General features: G+C 45.4%; 1 long non-coding RNA gene across 2 annotated transcripts; it reads left to right on the top strand.

Annotated features, from left to right (window-relative positions):
- The first annotated feature begins 443 nt into the window (after positions 1-443).
- Positions 444-11,167, top strand: LOC102149314 (uncharacterized). Of its 2 annotated transcripts, none has more exons than XR_001380686.3 (4): positions 444-539; positions 5,663-5,789; positions 7,297-7,449; positions 10,774-11,164. It is a non-coding gene; the product is annotated as an uncharacterized lncRNA (long non-coding RNA). The 2 variants fall into 2 exon arrangements; XR_011439404.1 differs by having other exon boundaries at positions 449-539; positions 10,404-11,167.
- The last annotated feature ends 542 nt before the right edge of the window (positions 11,168-11,709 follow it).

Genomic DNA, 11,709 nt, shown 5'->3' with positions numbered 1-11,709 from the left:
ATGGGTTTTAAGATGTTCTGGATAAAATTCTTGTGCTTTCCTTGTTTTTTGCAAACAATGGCAGTTTTGCTCTTCCCTTACCATCTTCATGTCTCACTGCATTGGCCGAGACATTGAGAACTATGTAAGGCAGTGGCAGTAATAGTGAGCATCTTTGCTTCTTCTCGTATTAAAGGAGGTCTATTTAAAATGCATTGATTATGTGTGAAGGTTCCTGTGGGTCTTTTTGGTAGATCTCCTTTCTCCTTTATCAACGTAAGGAATTTCCTTTTCATTCCTGATTCAAGAGGATGGGAAAATAGACCCCACATCTTGATAAAAGTAGATGCAAAATTACATTGCAAGGTCAAGGACATAGTGACTAGTGGACAATTGTGATCATTTTTGCCCATTGTGACCATGTATGTACCACGCCCCCACTGGGTAAGTTATCAGCTATATTTGGCGTAGTGAGTTTCTGGATGGAAGAAAGATGAAGAGATTGGCAGGTGTGGAGTCAGGGACTCCTTAGTCTTGAAGGAAACATCCATGGCTTAGAGGTGGGTGTTGGTGAAAGGAAACTAATGGCAACAGGGACATCATAGGGCAGAATACTGAAAAATGCAGTCATATTTTGTGAAGATTTTTTTCAGAGTAAATTACCAATAGGTAAAACCTTGTGTATTATGGAATTGACCATTAACTTGAGCACCAACCCATCAGCAAATATTTACTAAATCATTACCATAGGCCAAGCACTGTCATTGTGTCTGGAGGAAGACAAAGAAAAGGACAGTTTACCCTCAAAAATCTTTCAATCTATCGGGAAGATATGACATTCCCCCGGAGAGGGTCAATAATACAAAGTAAAATGTAACAGACATCAAAAGAGAGGCCCATAGAGCTGGCAATAAAGCATTCATCTCTTTAAAGAGGTTTAAAAAAACATGAATATGTCTTCAATAATGTAACGAAAACCAGTGGAGAGGAGATTCACTTTTCATAACTAGGCCACCAAAGTGTTTAAATTCCAAAAAGCAAAGAACGCTTATATTAAAATTTCGTCACAAATGGCACCCTACTAAGCGAATTTCCTAGAGGTTTGAAAGAATTATTGTGACTTTGAAATTAGCTTCTCACAATCCGGCTCTATGAATTAACTGTAAGAGACATGAAGAGGTTCCCAGACCTTTTGTATTTGAGTCTCTTTACTTGCAAGCCACTAATAACAAAACTAACTCAATTTATGTGTTGACGTGAGAATTAGCTAATAGAAGCCATTGCAAAGCCCTATGGGAATCTTAAGTGCCATGGAGTTAGGTCAGTAATGGACTTTGGCTTGCCTCCAGTTGCTCCTGAAAGGGAGAAGGAGTTTGATGACAGTTGAGTGACCATTTAACCTGCTAAACAGGTGACTGGAGGGTTGCCTGGTGACAAGCGGAAGAAGAAAATTTGTAGAAGACAAAGATGGTGCAGCAAAAGAGATCAAATACTATGCTTCTCAACAGAGGCACTGCTGGCGTTTTGGGCAGGACGAGTCTTTGTTGTCCGGACTTCCCAGTGTGATGAGGATATTTGGCATCACTGGCCCTTGTGGAACTAAATGCCAGTTTACCTGCCCTCCCCCTCAACTTATGAATATAGCAACAAAATAGAAGAAATAAGAAATGCCAACTAATTTTCAAATCCTTTGCCTCTCCACTGGTTGGAAATCACTGAGACAGAGAGCTGGGAATCCTTAGGAAACAATATTGCCAGGGAGTTTTGAGGGAGCAGAGTTTGAAGATGCAATGAACGGGGAAAGTGAAAGGTCTGGTTAGAATGACAGCAAGGCTTTAGTGTTTGAGCCATTTCAGTCAAGTTAATCCGTTTTGCACAGGGCTGCCAGACTATTCTCAAAAATTTGCTTGCATCTCATCATGGCTCTGCTCTAAAGCCTTCAATGACTCCCTATTGCTAACAAATGTAGACCACATTCCAAGGCCTGACATTTACCTTCCCTCCAAAACTCATTTCCATCCCCCCATCTTCCATTTTCTCATGTGGACTTTTCTGGTTCAGTTAGAGCCTGACAAAAGAAGCTTGACTGATCCAGAATGACCAAGATGGGCAGAGAACTAATGTTGAACTATTTTGTGATTGAAAGTGTTGATGAAGAGTTTCAGATGGGCTCACCCCCTAGGCGTAGTCCTTTGGTGCTCCGTACTGGGACTCGTTAGCAGTAGCACCCTAAGTCGCAACAGTTCACTCTCTCCTTGCAGTTGCCTCACTTGAAATCACCTCTCCAAAGTTGTCCTCATCACAGTCCTCCTATCTGGACGTTTGTTCTGAACCTAGGAAGCTTTGCTTCCGTATGTTTCCCCCAGCCCTTCCATCTGGTCTTCTTTGTGTGGGTTGTCATTTCCAGGGGACTGAACTTCAGAAGAAGATGCTTCGGTTGACTACAAGATCCATTGCTACCTGGAAAATTTGTCCATTTGAGGCTTCAGGGTCTAGAAATTAAGTTTGTTCTTTGTTATCCGGTTGGTAAGATTAAATCTGTATTTAACATTGTCTTGAAATTAAGAATAAGTATCATGTAAATCCAAATACTCTTAGGATTTCTAACTCATAAATTGAAGCTGGATTTCTCATTTATGACAGAAAGCTGGGACTCATTCACTTCCATCTCCTCTCCCTTCTCTTCCTAACCAGTCCCATATCCTGAGGATCTAACCTCCTAAATAGTTCTGAAATGTTTTCACTCCTTTCAATCCTACCGACAGGTCCTTAGTTCGGGTTCTTACCATCTCTCACTTGGATTATTATAAATAATCACTAAATGGTTTCTGCTTCTAGATATTCTCCCTACTCCTTGCCCTCCCCTCCCCCCAGAAAAACCCTCTCACTTCTACCCCAGGCCAGCTTTTATCACATTGCTCCCAGCTAGAACCCTTCAATGTTTCCTCTTTCATCCCAGGGTGATATCTAAAAGACTCTAGTCCTCTCATAGTCCGGTATCTGCCAATTTTCCCAGTCTCATTTCCTACCCCTCCTCCTTACCCTGTTCCCTCCAGTGGTGCCAAATGACCATAGTTACAAAATCACATTATATTTTTCATGCCATATGATGCTTTCTAAATATGCTATTCTTTTGTTAATGACTACTCATTCTTCAAGACCCATCTCTGGAATCACCTCCTCCTGGCAGCCTTTTCTGACCTACCTGTCTGGGTGGGATGCCTCTTCTCTGTTCTCTGCGAACTCCCTGTGCATTTCTCTGACTTAGCTCTCGTCGTACTGCATTGAAGTGATCTGTCCAGCTGCCTGTCTACCCCCCGACTATGACCTGGAAGCTAACGTATGCCTGATTCAGCCTTACATCTGCAAAGCCCAGCACAGTGCCTGGCACAAAAATGATGCTCAATAAATGTTCCCTGAAAGGTTGAATTCAAATTTGTAGACTTTATAGGTGAGAGAGGCCAAAGAAAAGTGTGAAGTTGAGAAATACCTGGTAATTTGAGTGATAGTGACAATTCAGACGTTTCAGTCCAAAAGACACCACACAATTTTTATGGTCTCTCAACAAAAGATTAGACCAGGAGTTTCCATTTGACCTCTGACCTCTCCTCTGCTGAGATGGGAGAATTGAAGGCAGGCCCCTGAGTTATGCAGGTCTAGGGTGCTTCTGAGGACTGACAGAGCTTCCTCAGCAGAGGGTGGCAAGGGGTGCTTATTACTGAAGGTTCCGGGGAATCAGTCTTCTCTTGTCTTGGGGTCTGTTGAGGGGTGTGCATGTGAGTGTATCAGACACATGCATGTGGTGGTTGTGACAGCAAACAGGGTGTTTGGAAGAAGCCCGTGGGCATTGAAGGAGTCATCTCCATTGGCCTGATTATAAGGTGCCAGAGACCTTGAAGGTGGAGGACTTTATTCACCAATTCTATCAACCAACATTTATGGAGCACCTGCTATGTGCCAGGCAATGTTCCAAGTGCTTTGTGTGTATTGACTCATTTGATCTTCACAACAACCCCATGATGTAGGTACTATTATTGTCTTCATTTTATAGATGAGGAAACCAAGCCACATAGAATTTAAGCAAGATGTTCAAGATCTCCCAGCTAAGAAACATCAAAGGCAGGGGCAGTCACAGGCCCTCCGACTCAAGAGCCCAGATTGAGGCTAACCTGCCTCGAGCATCATTCTATCCTGCCTGTCATGCGCTGTGATGGTCCTGAACCAGTGCTGCTCACTCTCTGAGAGCCCAGGCCTACAGCCAGTCACTAGAAATGACAAAGGGATGTTGCTCTCTAAGGAGAGGTGGGGATCCCTACCCGGTGGGCCTCTGGGTGCCGGGGCAGCCGAGCGCAGCCAGAGAGGAAGTCTCCTTGGGAGTGTATCCAGAGCTGTGATCTTTGGAGGAAGAGCGGTAATTGCTGGCCAGCCAACAGGCTCCCAGTGCACCCTCCAGTCCTGGTTAGAAGTTGGACGGGACCATGGGAGGCTGGTAGAGTGAACCCGCCCCGCGAGAACTGTGGGAGTGGAACCCGCTGGGTCCAGAGGTGGTAGTGGAGTAACACAGTCATGATCGAGAAGCTAAGTGCCAAGATCCATGCCTGGACTCTCCACATGCTTACCTGGACTCTCACACCAACCCTGCAAGGTGGATATTCACCCTGTTTCACTGATAAGGAAACAGTCTGGGGGTGGCTAAGTCACCTGCCAAGTTACAGCATTGATAAGTCTCTGAGCTGGAACTGAAGCCAGTCCTACTCGATTCCAAAGCCCATCTTTTAAACCCATACCCACTCCCTTTCCTACAGAATGCCTGTTTCTTTTCTTTCTTTCTTTTTCTTGTTTTGATCAAACTTCCTTCTGAATCTTTGAGGGAGCACTGTGGCCTGCCTTGTGGACTACATGGTGGAAACACTTCCCCAAGATCTGGGGGAGCACCAGAATCAGGAGGACTGTGACACTCCCCGCAAAAAAGTAGAGTAAAATTCACTTTTAACTTCCAGGTGTCTGCAGTAAGAATTCACCTCAAATTTGGTGTCGTTCCTTTTCCAGCTTGTCACATGCTTGGGAAGTTGGTATGTGAGCAAAAGCTGCGAGTGTGGAGCCCAGAGTACTCTCCGTGCAGCTCTAGAGAGGGCTCAGGGGGCAGCAGTGGGATGCATAGCTGCTGGGGGGCTGGAGGCCTGATGGCCGAGAGCCTGCAATTCAGCGAGGGCCTGGAGACCTAATCCTGAAAGCAACAGGCGCTCCTAGAGCCTTGTTGACTTGGAGATTGGTAAAATCAATACACACTTTCTGTGGATTATTCTGGAGACATGTGCATGGTGGGTGGGGAGGGGGAGTGACTGAGAGAGAGGAGGTGCGGCAGGAATAGAGACAATGTGATCTGGGGCTGAAATTAGACAACGGAGGGGCCCTGGGAAGCCAGGGACAGATGGGAAAAGCATGAAGATGCTGCAAGGAAGGAGTAACAGGACTTGCTGGAGTGTGGGGAGTGATGGAGAGTGCCGTGAGATGAGAAAAGTAAGACATCACAACAGAACAGAGGAAATCAGCATTGGGAACTCCTTTGGGGAGAAAGAGAGGTTAATTTTAAACAGTTTTAGCATTTTGGAGTTTTGGGGGTATTGTGAAAAGCATCAGGTTGGCAATGTTTCCATTGCAGAGATTGTCTCTTGCCTTTCAGAGACCCTGTAATTTGGGAAATGTGAATCTTGTACCCATCTATTCAGGACTCCTGAAGACAAAGATGAGCCTTCTGTTTCCAGTGATCATGGGCCCCAGATGAAGCCAGCCTGGGGGTAATAAACCAGGTAATTATCTCCATCCTTCCTGTGACAATAATGGTGTAGAGGCAGGTAAAAATTCATCAGAGGTGGCTTCGCAAGTCCCCAGGGAGACTCACGATAAAGGGGCTGATTGTCAGAATCCGCCTCTGCAGCATTACACCAGGGCTCTGTAATGACGGCCCAGGGCCACATTGTGCCTCCAGAGTAAAGAACTGTGGAGATGAAAAAGAGACAGACACCTACATTCCAGCACGGTACCCCACCAAGTCTGCGTGGATGGCCTGGATCAGTAATTAGAAACACAGTGCCGTAAATATTGAAAGAAACTTCTGTAAACATTCTAGAGGACAATGAAATTGGAAACAATAAGCAGATGGGCTTTTTTTCAAAGCAAATCCTGCCAGATGGACCCAGTACTTCTTCTTCTTCTTTTTTTTTTGATAAAAGTACAAAGTTGGTGATGAAGGGAAAATGGCACGTTTGATGTCATATGTTTGAACATTGTTAAAACATTTGAGTCTTCCAAGAAGGCTGATTTGCAGAATTGGCTCAGAATGCTTGGAATAGAAGCACATACCTGACAAAAAAGTTGGATAAATGCTGCTAATTGGGCAAGAGAAAGTGCTGGAATACTGGGCTGGCGGGACAGCCTCAGGAGCGGTCCTTCAAGGAACCATGGAGCTTTGCAACCTGAAAGGACCTTAGAGATCATCAGTTCCAACCCTCTCATTTAAGGCTAAGGAAACTCAACCAAAAGGAGACAATGACTGCACACAACCAGGGCTAGAAGAGCTTACTTGACAATTCGTTCTACAGAGTGAGGGCTAGGTCTCCTCTCCACCTGGCAGCTCTCGTATGTGGAAAGGAAATAAAATGTGGTCAACTACAATTCTGAAAGGATTCTCAATACACAGATGAAATAATTGGACCCTGAGCAAATCAAGGCCAAGATATAGATCATGCGCCCTTAACATGGTGCGGCCTCAGACACAGCGGAGATGGTGGTTGAGAAGTGGAAAGTTTTCCTACAGACCATGCTTCCAAGGTCCCTGCAGTTTTTAAGTCCCTTTCAATGGTATTAATTCATCATTGCTGTGAAGCTGAGAAGATGTCAAAACTTGGGGAGATTTGATGACTTGTCCAACTAAGGTCAAACAGCAACATGTAGTTGATCGGGGACAGAGCACATGTCGTCTGAGTGTAGCCAGGCTCCACCTCACCCCAATTTGGCCTTTGGTAAAATTCTGATGAAGGCCTAGCCTTCTCTTCTGCCCTGGGACCCCCTCAGAAGTCTCCGCTCTTTCTCTGCTGGGCCCTTGTCCGACTCAGGTTCCTGCCCTTACGCAGTTCCCCAGAAGCCCATCGTTCCTAACTTCACAGCCCTGCCCGAGCCCTCCTCCCATTCCCTCCCCATTCTTCGCCAGAACCTCTGGGTCTCCTTTCCTGTTTCTGCCCAGCTCTGTGCTCAGTGTTTTGTCACCCTAAAATGCATAAAGCTTTCATAAACTAATTTCCACCATTGCCTTCACAGGTGATAGTTTCACCTTCAGGAAGTCATTTCTCCTCCCAAGCCTGCTTCCTCATTAAAAAACAGAACACAGCAATGATGTTTGTGACTTACAGTGTGTTGTGACCTACAGTGAAGGAGCGTGCGTGAACACCACCTAGTCAATGCCTAATACAGGTAGATGCTCATAGTGCATTTATTTATTGATTTTTTTAAAGATTGGCACCTGAGCTAACAACTGCTGCCAATCTTCTTTTTTTCCCTTTTTTCCTGCTTTTTTCTCCCCAAATCCCCCCAGTACATAGCTGCATATTTTAGTTGTGTGTCCTTCTAAGTGTGGCATATGGGACGCTGCCTCAACATGGCCTAATGAGCGGTGCCATGTCCATGCCCAGGATCCGAACCCTGGGCTGCCGAAGCGGAGCGTGGGAACTTAACCACTGGACCATGGGGCCGGCCCCAACATTGGGAATTTATTAAGAGAATTTTAGGTTGGGAACTTTCCTCAAGGCACCTCACAATAGCTCTTCCTTTCTTATGTAGAGTAATTTATTGCCCTCAAGTCATATTGAAACACCCCTACTCTACCCGCTAAACAGGAGACCCTCTGCTTAACAGGACCCAGTCTTTTGGGTGGATTGCAGGGTGAAGCGGGAGGTAAAATGTTCACAAATGATTTTGTTCCTTTCACACATAATCCTTTCTCTGTCAGGGTGTGGAAGAGCTTTTTTAACAGGCAGCTTTTTTTTTTTTTTGAAAGAGGAGTTACTGAAATTCAGGAAAAAAATGGAAGCTTGTCTGCATTTCCTGCTACTGCTGAAAAATGGCTCCTTGGTCTTCATTGGCCCAGGTTTTCTGCTCTGGGTGACCCATGAGGCAACACAGTTAAAATAAAACTCTTGCAGTTATTTTTTGCCTTTTCTTTTCTTTTTTTTGGAAATAACCTTTATTGCACTCTTACTAGGAAACACTCTCTTTACCATCTACTATGGACTGAATATTTGTGTCCCCCCCAAGTTCATATATTGAAATCCTAACCCCCAAGGTGATGGTATTAGGAGGTGAGTCTTTGGGAGGCGATTGGACATGAGTGTGGAGGACTTGAGGCCTTCTAAAGGAGGCCTAGGAGAGACCCCTAGCCCCTTCCGCCATGTGAGGACACAGCGAAAAATGGTTGTCTATGAACCAGAAAGTGGGTCCTCACTAGACTCTGAGTCTCCTGGTGCCTTGATCTGGGACTTCCCAGCCTCCAGAGATGTGAGAGAGAAGTTTCCGTTGTTTTAAACCAGCCACTCTATGGTATTGGTTGTAGCAGCCCAAGGGGACTGAGACACCATCTGATGACTGTGGTGTTATTTTTTCTTTTACTTACCTTCCACAGAGGGGCACAGCAGCTAAAGAAACGTCCTTTCCCCGCTTCTCACGAAATGTGAGCTATTGGAAAGAGCAGTGTCTGGGGGTTACTAGACCTGTGTTTGCGTCCCGTCCTACCACACGGGGAGCCTTGGACAAGGGTCTTCACCTCTCTGTGCTGCAGCCGGTCCTGGGTCTGTTGAATTCAGTGCACTATGACCTCCCTGAGGGCAGGAAACATAGCGCGTAGCTTGTTTATCTTTATAGTGCTTGACGTAAGAGGAACAAATTTAGTCAATGTTTGGGAATCAGACCTCTAAATGCTGCTGGAACACATCATCACACACACACATCCATCGCTAACAAACATCGCTCAATAGAGTGCCAAATGTATGCCTTTCACTGCTTAATCTAACCATCGTAACAACTCTGCGATACAGCTGTTACTGTCACTATTCTGCCGATAAGAAAACTGAGGTGTAGCGAGATTAAGTGATTTACCTCTTTGCTAGTTGGTAGCAGAGTCAGGATTTGAACTCAGGTCCGTCTGCCTCTGGTCTTCTACTAACCTGCTTTCAGGGTCTATGATGCTCATTTAATAACACTTTACAGTTGCAAAGGGCTTTCGACTTTTTACGTGTAATATCTAAGAGACTTTGCTCCAACACTGAGTAAGAAGAAGCCACAGATTCTGAAAAGGAAGCTCCAAAGGGCTTTGACTGCGAAGGGGAAAAATCTAGTCTTTGAGATGTTTTTCTCCAGGACTGCCTCTCTAGGCCCCCTCCCTCTGCGGGTCCTTGACCTGGTTTACCTTGGATGTTGGATGCTGGCTGTTTTGGGGTTTGCCCCACACCTAGGTTCAGATGCTCCATCTCTTCCACTCAGAGACTTCAATGAAGTCAGCATGGTTATTGAGCCCCTGAATGTGCAGCACGTGAATGAGATATGCCTTTCCTGTTTCTTCTGGGAACTTCTAGTCTAGTGGGGAGACGGAGAAGTAAACAGACAGTTCCTACGAGGTGGTGATTACAGGGAGCCGTGCAAACACGTGGCGTCACGTAGCTCAGCCTTGGGAGCTGGGGAAGTTGGGCTACGCAAAGTGGGCTGTGTGTAAAGACCACATGATGAGTGGGCTAGCCTGGGGTAAGGCAGAGGCAACAGCCTAAACAAAGTCCTGGAGGCCATACGTAGAGAGCAGCTTAGGTTTGGAGACTGAATTTTGCATTATTTTCTTCTGATCCAGAGCAGCAATATTCCGGGAAAACATTCACCCCCCCCAACCATACCCCACTTTCACTCAATAAGGCCACTGTGCTTATTTTCTAGCTTCACCATCAGACACTCCATCTCCTTCCCTGTCCCCGCTGGTGGTGTTTGCTGGAGTCCAGGCCTCTCAGGCGCCGACTCCTCTAATGAGGTCGTTTCAGCACTTTAGGAGCTGAAGGGCTCTGTGCCACGCCTGCTCTGTATAAAATTCAGCTCAAAACCAGTACTATTACACCTGGGAGCTGTCAGTGTATTTATCTGGCCTGCATTTTTACTCAGGGACAACTGGGTGCTTAGAAGGAGGCTCCGATACTCAGTTTATGTGTTTTTTTATGTAGAAAATGTATAAAGAACATCCCAAGTGGCTTTTACTCACTTAATTATCGTGTTTCCTCTTAACCTTCCTATGCTAATAGTAAGCAAATCCTATATATTTTTTTCTCTTAAACCTTTCATTGCAATCCCCACTTGAAAGTTTTTCTCTTTCTTTCTTTTTTGTACTTCTTTGATAGGTTTGATTAATGTCTTCAGAAAAAGAAGAGATTGGTTTTTCTTACTCCGTAATTAGCATTACTGCAGAGGGAGACAGAAGCTGGAGCCCAGGGAAGAAAGCCTGGGACAATGGCTTCATCTCCAGCGTGACCTCCACACCCGCATGGAGCCAGCAGTAATGGAGCAGCCCTCATTGTGTTGAATCTTCCGTCCGTCCTATTATTTACTATCTTTGCGGCTAAAGACAGAAATCCTTCCATTTTCCCGTATGCTCGGAGAGGTCTCTCCAAACGTCCTGCCTACTGTCCCCAGAGCAAAACTATTCCTCACAATGTGAAATATGGCATGCACAACTTTTTCTAGTTTTCTCCTTCTTTTTTCTCCCCCCAGGTTTTGCAAAGTAACTCTGAAAGCAACTTCTGCAGTGATGTGAATCTGCCCACGGGGTATTTTTACCCTGAATAACAATAACTCCCCATAGAACCGAACGGCTCCTTTTGGCAGAGCTCTATTATTGTTATTTGGGACTGACGGCCTGTCAGTCTTTTCTTCCAGAAGCAGAAATGCTAATCAGGCCTTCAGCATGATGGGACTGAGGACTCACACTCCTGTGCTTTGCTTGGGCCCACGTGGACAACGGTTTTGCTGAATCTTGTTTTTGGAGGTCCTTCTGGAGAGGTGGCCTGAAAGAAACTCTGGCAATCAAGAGAATGTTGTTGTAACCCAGCTTGCTGTACGACATGGTTCACCAAATTACATTAGCATATAAAACTTGGACTATTGATTTCTTCTTGACTTGTTGCGGTTTCTGGGCAAAAGTCCAGTTTATAGAAGCAGAGAGAACATACACACACTTGAGTTGGGAGTCGTTTATTTATTTATTTTTTCTCTATTTTAGAGACTGCTGACATGATCCAGAAAGGGAGTACGACTTCGTGCTCTGATTTTCCCCACCCAATGCCTCCATCAGGCTGCACTCAAGCCTTCCATGGTACAGGCCTTCCAGACTCGAGAGGGAGGAACAGGCAGGGGACCGTTTGCCAAGGACAGCAGAGAACTTGCCTGTGTTAAGCACCTACCACGCATCAGGCAGTGAGCGCACTGTGCAGTGAGGGTACAATGAGAAAGTACCCTCATTTTGCAGATGAGGAAATTGGGGCTTAGTGAGGTGCAGTGACTTGTTCCAGGTCATCTAGAAGCAAGGGCAAGATTCATGGCTATTTACTGTGAAAAAGAATCTGGCAGTTCTTCAAAAGAACTAGACATAGACTTCTAAGTGTATACCCAGGAGAAATGAACACATATGTTCACACAAAAATTTGTACA

Source organism: Equus caballus, chromosome 5 (assembly GCF_041296265.1).
Source record: "Equus caballus isolate H_3958 breed thoroughbred chromosome 5, TB-T2T, whole genome shotgun sequence".
Lineage (NCBI taxonomy): Eukaryota > Metazoa > Chordata > Mammalia > Perissodactyla > Equidae > Equus > Equus caballus.
The sequence above is the reverse complement of the archived record's forward strand: the minus strand, read 5'-3'. Positions and strand labels throughout refer to the sequence as shown.